The 14,507-nt window shown below is 42.3% G+C and overlaps 1 protein-coding gene across 5 annotated transcripts in view; it reads right to left on the reverse strand.

The window, feature by feature from the left end:
- LOC126401653 (nck-associated protein 5-like) overlaps positions 1–14,507 on the reverse strand; it is a 241,384-nt gene that overhangs the window by 91,060 nt on the left and 135,817 nt on the right. The gene's annotated exons all lie outside the window — the stretch shown is intronic.

A 14,507-nucleotide genomic window follows, 5' to 3' on the forward strand; every position in this document is an offset into this window, starting at 1 on the left:
TTGACTTAAGATTTGATGTATTTTGAATTCAGAAGCTTGAGCTCATCAGTGAGAGGCAGACAGAACTGAAGAGGTTCAACAAAGGCGCAAAATTAAAGTTCAATAACATAAAACACCGTCTTGCTTTTCATTTCTTCTTACATACTTTTTCACCTCATTGAAGTGCTGTTTTTTAAAGGTTCTGTGTGGAACTTTGTGAAAATCCTTGTGATAAGTGATGCCTCTCTTTGAGGCCGTTAAATTAACTGCAGTCAGCATCCTGCTGCTTAGGCTCAAACGAATAGGCCAATACAGTGACAAACAAAAGACTAACCATGATAGACTGAGGATGCTGGAAAATAGATTTCAATCCAGCCCCATCTCATTCCCACTCGTCAAATATCGCTGCTTGGTCAGTGATTTTGGCGTCAGACACCAAAGCACAAAGGAACCTTTTGTGGCAATATTATACACCACTGGAGCAGCCTAAGGTCATAACGTTGCCAGACTGCGTCATTTTGAAATGCCGCCAGTAACAACAAAATATAAGGAGCAGGAAAGTCCCTTTAAAGCAAGCCAACACATTTTCACTCTGACTTCGTCACATATTGACATTTGGCCATGGACCTTCCATGTCCAGATGCAATGTGAAAGGTACCCTGGGTGCCTTGGTTGTTGATGTTCTGGGACACTGTGTCATACCCAGACATGCAGGGTATACCCATCTCTTTTTGGCTGATAGGTGGGTAACTATAAACGACCAAAAAAGAGATGGGTATACCCTGCACGTCTGGGTATACTCCGCAACACTGCTGTTAGTGCTGTAGCCGAGGTAAAAAGGGCAACATTACATCCTTTGGATTTTCCAGGAAATATTTCAACCCGGTCTCACTATGAAGTCATCAAAATCTGGCGCTTGGGCAGTGACGTCAGACGGTGCTGATCGCTGGTTGCTGTTATAGTTTAATGACAGCTGGCGGCATCAGGGGAAAACGCGGCAGGACGAGAACAAGTGTTACAGTGGTGAAAGTTTGAATGAAGTCTCTTTTTTGAAAGAGATTCCCTGTGAAAAGCGAAGTGTATTTTTAAAGAAGACAATGTATGTAACAGGCAGAACTTGACACGGCGTATGTGAACGTCGAAAGTCAATGTCCAAATGTCAATATGTGGCGAGGTCGGGGTGAGAATGTGTTGAAAATTTAGCCCGAGTTCTTGACATAGAATTCAGTCCACATGGTGCTAGAGGCAACCAGGCAGGTTGGGGAAAGTTTCAGTTTTTAAGTTACATCACAACCTGTTCACCCATTGGCAGTAAAAAATATTAATATTGGTAAAAAGTTAAAATACAGAACCTTTAAATTTTGTGGACATTTTCTCTGACTCTTGGTTAAGTGTGAATCAACCCTATCATCCTCATGACGAACTTTCAAAGTGTGTGATGTGCAAGGTCTCCACAGATCACATAACCATTTTTATCTGTCCCCTTCCTCACCAGAGACAATTCCAAAATGAAAGCTCTTTTTTCCCCCACTTTTTAATTGGATTCTTCTCAGTCTGATGGCCTCAGCCACCTGCTCCCGAAAGAGAGAATCGTCCTCGCTTCAAACCCAACTTCAAAGACTGTGGCCCTGCGCTGGCACGCTCCCTTCTCAAGGAGAGGAAAAATTTGGCACCGCGAGTGAGGTTTTTGAGTGCGGAGGAGCTTTGAGCAACCGCTAGCAGCGAGGGCTGAGGATTTCATTTGACATTCTCACAGTCTCTACACAAAGCCTGGCATCCTCTGCTGCTGACAATTTATGACAATGCAATTGGCTCCATTTTCCTTGGCTGAAGGTTTAAGTGATCATCCATCTGTCACTGTCTTGTCAGGGATCTCAGCTGAAGATGTAAAATAACTGGTTGCAGGTGAAAGAGAGCAACTGGTTTGCCTCTTTTGCAAACCATGATGCAGTTATTGCTGAGTAAGACATTTGAATTTGCACTTCATCTCATTGGTTTGGCTTCACAAAGAGTAGACATTTTCATCTAAGTCATTGTAATGTCATTCTCTGGCTATAATTTTAGCTGAGGACTATCCTGTCAGCCCTTGGTAAAAGATTATGTATCATCATCTGCCTTGAAAGGTGAGATCAGTGACTCACAGAAAATGAATATGTCTCTCCAGACTGTAAAAAACTCTGTGATGCCTCTTCAGCAGACAATACAGAATCCATATGATTCTTCTGACTCGAGGGCTCGTCTTTAAGTCCTCCTCTCCATGTAATGCACCAATCATGGTGTCAACATTCAGCGTTAGGCTACAGAGAAGTGCTTCCCACACACAAGCATTATGAGGACATCTAGTGGAAGGAAGGAATACTGACTGAAAAATCCTCAAGATGTCTTTTTTTGCTTATCAACATGTGAACCATGATTTAAAGCTAGAAAATAAAATCAAACTCCTAAGAAAAATGTCAAAACAAGTAGGAAGAACACTGCCATTTATACTGTGACCAAACTGTCTTGAATGCAACCAAGGAACAATCATATTCCATTACAGTTAACTGCTCCTTGGCAGGGATTCTGTCACAAAAGCAGATTGCAACTGGGTGAGATCGGTCGGGGAGAGAGAATATTAAACCCGAGTCACCATTAAAACCAGTTCTGCTCCTCACTGTGGCCATAAATTCATGGCTACTATGCTGAGCGGCTCTTTACACAACAGGGAGGCTATCCCTGTCAAGAGTAATAGCGGCTGTAAATCCAGCCATACAGAGGCATAAAGTGGTGCATCCCCCTGCCAAGAGCTGAGCCTATATATTTGGAGCAAAACCAATGATTTTCTGGCTCTTCATCATTTCTTTTTAAAGGGACAGTCCACCCCAAAATCAAGTATTTTTCCCTTACCTGAAGTGCTATTTATCTATCTAGATGTTTTGATGTGAGTTAAAGAGGGATAGAGATGTCTGCCTTTTCCCCGGTATAAAAGAACTAGATGGCACTCACCTAAATACACAATACACCAGAAACATTTAACAGCAGTGTCTCTCTCCAGAAATCATGATCTTGCTACTTAAGATAATCCACAGACCTTGTTGTGAGCAGTTTCATGTAGGAGCTATGCTACACTCATAAACCAGGGTCTAAAATTACAGTTTTTTACAGTTGTTTACGCACTAAAATGAAATTTTTCACACAATTAACAGCTCTTTACACTCAAGAAGCAAAACACCTGTCCATAGTTGCACAACAATAAGCACAGACTCAGCTTCACACTTTTTGCAAAACTCTACACGCATTATCACACCTTAGACACAGATAAGGATTGTGAGGTTACTTCCTTCTCATTACAAAGCCCCTGCTTGCCAACGACCACACTAATGAACGAATTGGATAATCACATCCACCTGGTGTGGAAGCACACAGGTGCTTATTGTAAACCAAGTGGACCACATGCAGTACATTGTCGTTTGGGACAATGTATCTTTCCATCGATCTGCTCTGGTCCACAATTGGTTCCATGAGCACCCTGAATTTGCAGTCTTATACCTTCCACCATACTCCCCATTCCTAAACCCAATAGAGGAATTTTTATTTGTCTACACGTTACAGTAGTAAGAAAAACTACTATTTTGTTCTGATTTTCATTGTTGATCTGTTACTGTAACTGAGTGTGGTAAGAAATAAATATTTTCAGTCTGCAGCAGTCTGCAATCAGTTTTGTGTTTGTTTGTTGTATTTGTGTACTTTCTCTGTATACCTCAAAGTAATCATGAAGAATGTTGTGGGTTTGACAATATCTTTTTGTCATCTAAATTATCCCTTACATAAAAATGTCTGGCAAAAAAGTCTAGCACTAGACCAGCTCTTTCCTAAAATAGGGGTTTTTACAAATGTATTTTGTATTGATCACTGTAGTGTGTAACTGACTGCAGTAGTGTCTGATCATTTTAAGACTGTGTTAGTGAGATGAAAACAAAACAGCATTTTTATAAATATGTGTATATGTTTTGACTGAAGTGTGTCATTTTGCAAACAATCTAGGAGTTATGCAAATTGAGTGTGGTGTGGATAACTGTGTGAATATTTTGATAAAAGGAGCCCTGTTTTCAAAATTGCGTGTAAACATTTGAGAAAAACTGTAACACCAGACCCACCCTAAGCCCAAAAAGCCTTTGGGGCCCCTTGCCTTCACCTGCAAAATCTCATCCAAATTAACATGTTATAAACTCAAAATGACCACAAAGAGACACAAAGAGACCACTAAGAGATGAAAAGGAACTGCAAAAAGACACAAAATAACGAAAAAAATGGGCAAAGCAACCACAAAGAGACTCAAACAACCATAAGAATACACAAAATAAGTACACAATAGGATGAGCAAAAAACCCAGAAAGAGACTCAAAACAACCATAAGAAGACACAAAATGAATACAAAAGATTTGAGTAACTGCGTCATAATTTCTAGAAAGATACATTGCTGTTGAGTTTTTTTAAATGTATTTATTTCGCACTTTGAGCACCACAAGCTGAGTGCCATATAGTTCCATTATATTGGAGAGTCAGAGACAGATATCTCTACAGCTGATATCTCCAACACACTGATACTCACACCAAAACAATCTAGACTGATAAATAGCATCACAGCTAAGAGGAAAAATATGTACTTTTGATTCTGTGATGAACTGTACCTTTGAGGAAAAAATGGGCAAAGAGATGAAGAAACATAAAGGATTTCATTCCTACAGCATTCTGAATGCATACTAACAATATTTACTTACATGGCAAAGATGTTTTCCTTACGGGTGGAAATGTGTTCTCAATGATACAATCATAAAGGCAACAAAAAGCTGCTAATTACAAGAGCAACCTCCAGCATCCACCAGTTTAGCTGATTTTCACCTCAATGCAAACAAGCACAAAGGGCTTTTCTGTGCAGCACCACATGTATTAATGTGTACAGTACTGTTCAAGTTGGCCTGGATTCTCACAAAAGCACGGTAGCTTTAGTCCTGATTTTTTTGTTGCCCACATGGCCTTACTAATGCCCCCCCGGCATAAACCACCGACCACTGTGTGTCTGCTGACACAGTATTGCCAACAACCTCAATAACAACGCAGGATTTATGACTCACATTGTAGTAAAAAAGCCCTCCATTGCTTTTGTTGAATATATAATTTCAGTGATTTAACAAGGCCTGAGGCCATTAAATCAAACATTACCATATCTTTATGTGGCCAGAAATCCCCAGCAATACATTACACTTCTTCTGGGTTGAAATGTTTATTGTCAACTAATTTTTTTGGGGTAATTGAAAGCATATTCTTTAATAAGCCTTAAGCAATGCCCTGGGAAGATATCTCAAAGTCAGCGCTGAGATGGGATGTGATGAAAACATGCTCGGCAACTTTCAGTGAGAACATTTACTCCAGTTAATCCAATGAGTGAGGAGATAATCCCCTCTTTTAACTGACCCCCATTGAATTAGATGCACTACCTTGTTTGTCCTGTGGAGGGCAACATTTTCCTGGAATAAAACTCCACCTTGACCAAAGCTCTAACAAACAATACAGGTTGGAGTTTAAAAAAAAAAAAATATATATATATATATATCTCAAATGGAATAGGCAGAGTAATCTATAAAATGGCCCAGGCAGGATTTTATACTGATCTACTGAGCCATATATCTGAAACAAGCCCATATTGGGTGGTTCAGGATTAAATTTGACCTCTGTCGCAGGCTGGGCTGCTTTCATTTCCTGCTTGATAAAAAAATGTATCCATCTAGATATGGCAGAATTTATCACCAGCATAAAGCTGAGATTGAATGGGCTGCCATTGATTTCAAGACGCTAGATAAAAAAACGGGATAAAAAAGATATGTGTTATATCCTACATACACTCCCTTCCTCTACTTCTATATCGACTAAAATTGTATTAGTTGCAGCGGAACCCAGAATGAACCATGCCTCTGTAATTGGACAGCATTAGATGGTAATGGTATTCATCCGAGCTGAATTACTAGCAGACTCGAACCCCCCTGATACCCTCCAACATCCACAGAGGACTCTAAATTAATTAGAGACCTCTGCCTCTCCTTGTTGTGCCTGCAATGCTGTCTCCTATAAAAGAAGAGCTGCAATGTTATCAGGTTAAGTGCATGCGTACTGTGGATCTGATTCTGTACGTTGCCCATGTGCAACTGTGTTCATGCAGGGTTTGGGGTACAGTTCAGGGGGCTCAATAATCTCTTCATTACACACAAACTCCCCCCCTCGGTTGGAGCTCTTTGCCTAATCAAAGGGCCGGGAGCGGATCTCTGGCTCGCTGCTAAAGCAAACATCAGGGACACAATACACTGCGCAGGTTCTTCATTCATAAATAAAACATGCTACTTGGCTGTTTGTGTGTACTCGTCAGCAATTCAAATGAAAGTGTAACATGAGGAGGATTTGGCTGCATGGTGCACATGTGAAACACCGGGTCAGATACAGACAAACAAGGTATTTATGTTTTAAAAAGTGTGTTTAAATACCAGGGTATTTTATCAGTTATGGTCTACTGGAGCATGTGTTGTCAGAGGTGACTTGTTATAGGAATAAAACAGTTTTATTCACTAAAAATCAGTGTCCCCCAGGGCTCCATCAATTCAATTATCATGGAGAGCCACTACATCAGAGTGTACCACTTCTCACTTCGACCGCCGCAGGCTCTATAGCAAATAATACACACACCCCAGGAATATGCTAAATCATACGAGTGGCCCATTTATCATTGCCAAGGGAGCCCCCCCCCCCCCCCCCCCCCAACACCAGCCCACGCACTCCCGAGTCATTCAGTCATAGAGTGGGTGAAAGGGATGGTGTGGAGATGCGATTTGGGCCTGGCTGTCAGCGCTCGTCACCCGGTGAATGTGCCGAGCGCTGGGGGGAACCCCGTCTCAGGCCCTCGCCGCTGTCCGTGGCTGATAAGGCCAATCTGCGGAGACAGCACCTGAGTCCCCAAACCTCCACGCTGTCAAACAGTCTCCAAACAGCTGTCAGAAACATTCTATGAAGGTCCCTCAGCGCTGGATCTCCGCAAGGAGCGGAGTCTTTTAAAGCTGGGAGCCCCTCGAAAACCTTTCTTTATCTGCTGAAGGCACACTACAAAAGATTTCCATCCTGAAGGTGCTTTTTATGGTAGTTTTAATAAATCATTGTCAAATAAACCAAGATAAGGTCTAATTACCACAAACTAATTAAACCGTGCTTATGCCAAGTGGTAACCCAAACTCAAACAATACCATGGGGCCTGTGCTCAAAATGATCACTGCCAATCAACTGCTGTCCAACTTGGAAAGCTTTGCCTCAGTTTGCACAACAAGAACATCTGTTGTGTTTGTGTGATATGCTGTACATCAATTCAGGAGATCTTTTTTGTAAAAATGTGACCCAGTTAGGGAAAATATGCAATGCAAAGGATGCCAGTTCTCAGTTGTTGTTTTTTAAAGCACCCAAATGATCAATTGTGTATCATTTACTCACCTGATGTTATGTTGAATTAATGAAGAAAATGTTGTTATTCTCGCATGCCTCCATGGTGAACGAAGAATCCAAAAACTGAGAAAATTCTTAATGTGAAAGTCATAAAGTGAAGTCATATGAGTCCATGTTTAACAACAGCAAAACTATATCAAAACATCCATTTACATTTACTCTCACACAAGTCTCAGTACTGCCCACACACATGCTATTTGCTAAAAGCATATTTAAAACTGAACTGAAAGTGAAACTTATCAATGACTCCATTGACAAAAAATTAATTTTACCTCACTGAACACAGGAGCTGCTGGTCTACCGCTGCCTTGATTGGCAGTTTGTTTGTGTTATTGTGTTATTTGGTGAAGCCAACCTAACCTTTTAAAACACCAAAGTCACACAATAACACAAACTAACTGATTGACCAGCAGCTCCTGTGTTCAGCAAAGTAACAATTACTATTTTTGTCAGTTTAGTCAGGTGTTGGAGAGAGCACAGATACGTTTTGCTTTCAGTTCAGTTCCCTGTCAGAGAGGGCTGTCTGTTTGGGAAGTGCTAAGCATACAACTAGATAAATACAATCTTGGGACCAATCAGCTATCAGGCTAAGGGCGATAATCATCTTGGGGCCAGGGGCAATATTTTGGGGTTATCTGATGATCTAGGCAGATATTTGGGCCAAGACTTCCTCTTCTGCACGCCACTCAAACATGATTGGTCAATACTACTTGGACTACAGGGACTAAAAACTGAAACTAGAACACTTCAGATACGAAAATCTTGTCCTGTTGCCTATAGTTATCTGCAAATACATGCAGATATCTGTTTATAGAGATAAGGATACTGTAAATGAGACTTGGATTATACTGCATGAGTTGTGTGAGAGTTTGTAAACTTGATGCTTATTGTTGTGAGACTGATAGCCAACAAGTCTCAAGATTACATTTATCCAGCCAAATGCTCATTACTCTCCAAACAGCCCTTTCTGATGGGGAACTGAACTGAAAGTGAAATTTATCTATGATCTCTTCAAAGCCAGAACACAGGAGTTGCTGGTCTACCGCTGCCTCGCTCAGTTAGTTTGTTTGTGTTCTGTTGAGACTTTGGTGAATCTAAACTAACCCTTATTAAAACATCAAAGTCAAAAAACAACACAAACAAACTCAAGGCAGCTGTAGACCAGCAGCTCCTGTGTTCAGCGAGGTAAAATTACCGTTTTTGTCAGTGGAGTCTGGCATTGATAAGTTTCACTTTCAGTTCAGTTTTAAAATGTTTTTACCAAATAGCTTGTGTGTGGGCAGTACTGAGAGCTGTGTGAGAGTTTGTAAATGGATGTTTTGATATAGTTTTGCTGTTGTTAATCCTGGACCCCTATGGACTTCAATACAATAAGAATTTTCTCAGTTTTTGGATTCTTCATTCACCATGGAGGCATGTGAGAAAAAACAGTTTTCCTCACAAATTCAACATAACATTGGGTGAGTAACTGATATAAAAAGGATAATTTGGGGGGTAAAGTGTTCCTTTAAGAGGGGCATCCAATCTTTCAATAAATACATTTTCCTTGTTGCAGTGTTACAAACTATGTCGCATGAATCTTGCAGACTGCAGCACATGAGAAAGCTGTTTTCAGCTGATTCCTATCTTGGCTCCAGGGCCTATTCCACCATACTGTGCCGCCCGCTCGCACTTTATATTCACAGATGCAGCAGCTCCATTCTTATCTTAACTTCTACATGAAACACATGAGAAATCTGATTTTTAAATAAGCAAGTTACACAATTAAGTTCAAGCAGAAACATTTCCCTTTATTGTTAACATCGCAGGAAATAACTGTCAAACTGCTGTGTGTGTGAGACTCATATCTGTTTAAGCTCAGATATCAGAGAGTGTCCGCAAAAACTCAAAGAAAAATCCCTCAAAGCGAGATAGTTTATTTTCACATGTTGTTTACACAGCCGTTTCCAGTGCTCATAATCCTACCTAACAGATTTAAATGCCTTTTAAATAGAGAGCCTAGCCCCCCTTAGCAGTGCAGGCACTGCTGCCTTTACGAGCCTCCATGAGCACTTCTGTTTTCTCCCTCGACAGGAAACCCGGCATCCTGCTCCTGACGGACTTAGATTGCACTTCAGAGTGGCATCAAAAAGAAAGTGGGAGACAGACAGCAGCCCTGCCCTGCACCACGCCTCTGGGCTGGGGTGTGAAGAATTCCAGAGAAAACCTACAGCAGCGGTGCGGCTGTGAATGAGCGGTTTCACTCAAGACAGACAGGGCAGGCTTGTTGGAAAGAAACCTCACAGAGTAAATCGTGACCTGTGCTCCATCAAACACCTCACGGGAAATCCACTGTTTTTCTTGTGAGAGTTTCAAAGACCGCACGCCAAAAACACCATGTCTAATATAAAGTTTAAGAAACTCTAAGAGACACAGATCTGGTGCTTGTTAGACCATATCACTCCAAACTAATAACAAATGCATCTTGTGTGGCCATATTTGAGCCTGCAAATACTCAAAAAGTTGCATGCGATTCCCCCAAATGATCCATAACAAAAGAGTGTTGTACTTCTGCACTGCCAGTAGCTGTGTGTTTCACAACAGGAGACCCAATTAAAAACACACGCTCCTCAGTAAACTGTTGTTAATGCTGTTTCATTTACACTCACCGCTGTATAAATGTGCGAGTGAGACCTGAGGCTTACAATTGTAGCAGTGTGTGCAAGCGCCTTGCACAATCATAAAGATGCCTCCTGCATTCTTTTGCAACACAAAGTAGTAGTAATGGTGCGGTGTTACACGTCCCTGCAGAGCTACTCAGCAAGGCTGCAATGGGTGGCACCGCCGCTTTCTGTGTCTCTGATCGCGTTACACAGAAGACACTAATGGATGTAGAGAGGAAAAGACCAAGGCAGGGAACAGTGGCTGTTAAAGAGAGGCATCAGATACAGAGGAGGGGGAGAGCCACTTCAAAAGTCCGTGGCTGTTTTAATCTGTCTCTCTGGGTTAGTCCCTTGGCAGGCGAAGATGAGGGTTGGGGGGGGAGTGGGCATAAGAGTGGGCGTCAGGGTTTGGGGGTCTGCGGGGCACAGGCTGTGGCTGGTGAGCAGTTCCCACTGCACACCGCCAGCACTTTGACAATTATCTCCTTGATGCAGCAGTCTCTTTTTCATTTCTATTGAAGAACCGTGCCTGAGCTCCGAAGCCTCCCAGGAATGCCAGAGAGAGAGAGAGAGAGAGTGCAAGGGGACTCTGACGGGGATAATCCCAATTTCAAATGGAGCTTAGTGATATCCCCCCTCCTCCCTTTCTTCCTCCATACTCCCCCCAACACCACCTCACCCTCCTCCTGTCTGGCACAGATAACTCATCCCTCTCTTTCTCCCTTAGCCCCGTGCATGCGCAGACAGCAATTCACACACCCCTCTAAAGTAATAATTAGCATGTCATCCACTCGCGTGAGTCGGAGAGCCGGGCCTATAGTGGAGCCTTACAGCGTGGTGAATTAAATATTTTTCTTGGGCTATGTTGAGGTCAGGCGATGCAAGGTTAGTGTTACAGTAGGTGGTACTGACACACACATACTCACATAGAAACTGGGGACAAATTAAAGGAAAACGTCAAGTGTCATAGAAAGGTGTTGGGCCACCACATGCTGCCACAACAGCTACAACGCTCCTTGGCATTGATTCCACAAGTCTCTGAACTTGACTGGAGGGATTCTTCCAGAGGATATTCCCTTATTTGGTGTTTCAGTGATGGTGGTAGATGCCCCTGTCGAACATACTGGTCCAAAATCTTTCAAAGGTGTCACATTAAGTTGAGATCAGGAGTCTTATTTGTAAAACATTGCATAGGATCCAGACTTAAAATGTACATGCGGACAAAAGCTAAAACTTGCATGTGCCAAAAAGTGTTCAACAATTTTCCTTTTCCTTTAATTTGCCACTCGGTACTGTAGCTACCAAAGAGAAGAAAAGGGGAAACTAAGCTACTATTAAATCACCTTCCACCAATCAGCTAATTGTAGGAAATGTCAAGGAAGTGGCAACCATGGAAACATGAATGCAAGTTGATGGCGAAAAGAGGTTGAAAAATAGGCCACATGTTTTGGGCTTCGGTACTGCTTCTTTTAATTTGTCAAAATTTCTGTTTGACAGTTACTATTCCCTTTCTAGCTGTCCGCCATCATTTATGACATACGAGGTCTAGCTGCAGGCAGCGCTTGTCTTTGTGGCCTCTTTTGCGAACAGCAGAAAAGACAAATAAAGCCATAAACTTGCTGTCAGTCACCAGGATAAACTGATTTGATTTCTCTGTGTGGGGCCATGTGGCGCTGATGATGCAGGATGCACCAAAATTGTCTAAAGGATGTCTTCTCTGTCAGCCCATTTAACTTTACATTTACACCTCTTCATTTATTATAAGTCAGTGTCAACATGAAATAGACAACAACTATTTTTGTTTGTTGGGTCTGGATCAAGTGAACTTAAAAGGTATGAAAGTGACCTTAACTGATCAGTTCAACAGTTTATGTTTATTCCTACAATCACACACACACACACACACACACGACTCTGATGGTCACACGGTGGACGCACGCATTCCACTCATCGACAGTATGTCTGCCTACCAAGGAAATCAATACTAAACCTTCTTGTTTCACATACACAAGCATAACTATGACAGTGGTGAAGGAATCACAGAGAGGTCAGGGAGGCAGAGAGCTGGTGAAAGTGGGTGAAAAGGAGTTTGTTGTCTGCACTTTTCTCCTTCTCACTTCTTACATTTATGAACTGATGCAACACGAACATAAATGCAAAGTTGCGACCAGTTGCTACAAAACACCCACATTTAGTGCCTCAAAAGTGGCTGGAAATACAATGACGAGTTGCTTCAAAACACCCACGTTTGCTGCCTCAAAAGCAGCTGGAAAAACGATTATGGATCGCTACAAAACACCCATGTTTGGTGCCTAAACAAATGCTGGAAATACAGCGATGGATTACTACAAAGCGCTGCAGTCTGGTGCCTCATAAGCAGTTGGAAAAACAGCGATTGGTTGCTACACAACACCTGTGTAAGTGCCTAAAAAGCTGCTGGAAAAAGCAGCAACAGTGCACTACAAAACACCCACACAGGGATGACTCACTAAATCACAACCAGTTTAGTAGTTTGTCAGTCTTAAATAGGGGTCTGATGCTTCGCAGGTATTTTGCTGAGGTTACACTCCATCCACAGGCCCCTCCACCTCCTGATGACAGAGTCAGCTCAAATTTACTCATTCATACTTTGAAACATTGATATATGTATGAAATGTGCAAATATAACTTACTTGTAGTTTGCAGAAACACACAATACAATGCCAACATTTTCTTCTGATGACTGGACTGAAGGAAGAACCACTCACATGGTAGATTCCCCTCTCACTTTACACAATCATCTGGCACTGTGTCTAAAATAAGTTCAAGCCACCATGACAGTAAAAGTCTACTGTCTCGAAGTGGCCTCTAGCAATACACAAAGCCCTTGCTTAACTCCAGCGGGTGCTGATCTGTATCTGACCCTGTGATCTGACCTGCTCGACTGTGGGGGAAAAGGCGAGACGAGAAAAAAAAGCATTCTTCCTTCAGGGATCAATAGAGACACACACAAAATAGTGTGAAAATCTCGTAGTGCATCAGCCCTTGTGTGCTGTTGCTTTAGGCCCGCTGCCATAAAGAGAATCAGAGGCGTCACTGGGGTGCAGTGGAACAGCTGGGCCTGTGGTTAGAGCCTCTGCTCGGAGGCTGCAATCAGCTGAGCTCCGCCGCGTCACGTGGTTCAACTTTCTGACCTCCCTCAGAAACACATACTGTACAGTATGCACTCGTTCAGAGACAAAGAGAAATGCAGATATGCACTCATGTTTACACATATATCTGTAGATCTCCACCTCCTGAATTCTCTCCCCAGCTAACACAAGGCCTCTTGGAAAAGGAGTGAAAACACAATATCAGCAATTTCCAGTAAAGCTTAGCACAATGCAGTGTTGACAGGTTAAGCCCCAGCTGTAGCTTTATAATGTTACACAACCTGACCACGCATCTGAGTACCTGTTGTTCCTGCAGAGTGGATGGAATATGTCCAACCTACTGTGAACACAGCACATCAAGGCCCGATCAGGTCGTATATTTAGTCCCACCCCTTGTTTTTGAGTGCCACCTTGTCCCTTAGGACAGAGTTACAAGGGGTTAAGGTTGAAACCATTCAAGACCCTGATACGTCATCAGTAGTTGTCAATGCTGGCCTTTATGTAAACAGACACTACAAGTTTTGCTGGACCTTACAAATATGTTGTCCTCTGGAGTAATGATTTTTCTTGCTTGGGCTTCAGGCACGAAAATGATACATTGAAGCAACATTAAACTAAGATAATATGATTGTCATTGTAATTTTTTAAATCTTTAGTAACAAAGAAGAAAACAGTTGAGTGTTTGTTGCTCATACATACATCTTGTTGATGCTTGAGGGCAAATGGGGGGAAAAAAAAATCTTAAAATAATGAATGGGCTGTCTGAATGGGATGGTAAAGCTGAGAAAATACTCTGAACATAGCTCACATTTAAAGGGATAGTGCACCCAAAAATGAAAATTCAGCCATTATCTACTCACCCATATGCCAAGGGAGGCCCTGGTGAAGTTTTAGAGTCCTCACATCCCTTGCGGAGATCGGCGGGGGGAGCAGCTAGCACACCTAATGGTAGACGGCGCCTCAGACTAACGTCCAAGAACACAAAATTGAATCCACAAAGTATCTCCGTACTGCTCATCCGTAGTGATGACTGCTTCTCTGTGCTCTGCGCTCACGCGTGCGCGCTCAGGGTGATCGGTGATGCACGGTCTCTGAAGAGCAGCAGTCTCGTCAGTACTGATGTCCAGATTTTCAAGTGCAGGCATCACCAATTCCCAGTCTGAGCAGCAAAGACTTTCCTCGTCTGTTGGCATTGCTTTGCATTTGAAACAACTACACCACCAGGTTTCCAGTGCTC

Source organism: Epinephelus moara, chromosome 15 (genome assembly GCF_006386435.1).
Source record: "Epinephelus moara isolate mb chromosome 15, YSFRI_EMoa_1.0, whole genome shotgun sequence".
In the NCBI taxonomy this organism is placed as follows: Eukaryota; Metazoa; Chordata; class Actinopteri; order Perciformes; family Serranidae; genus Epinephelus; species Epinephelus moara.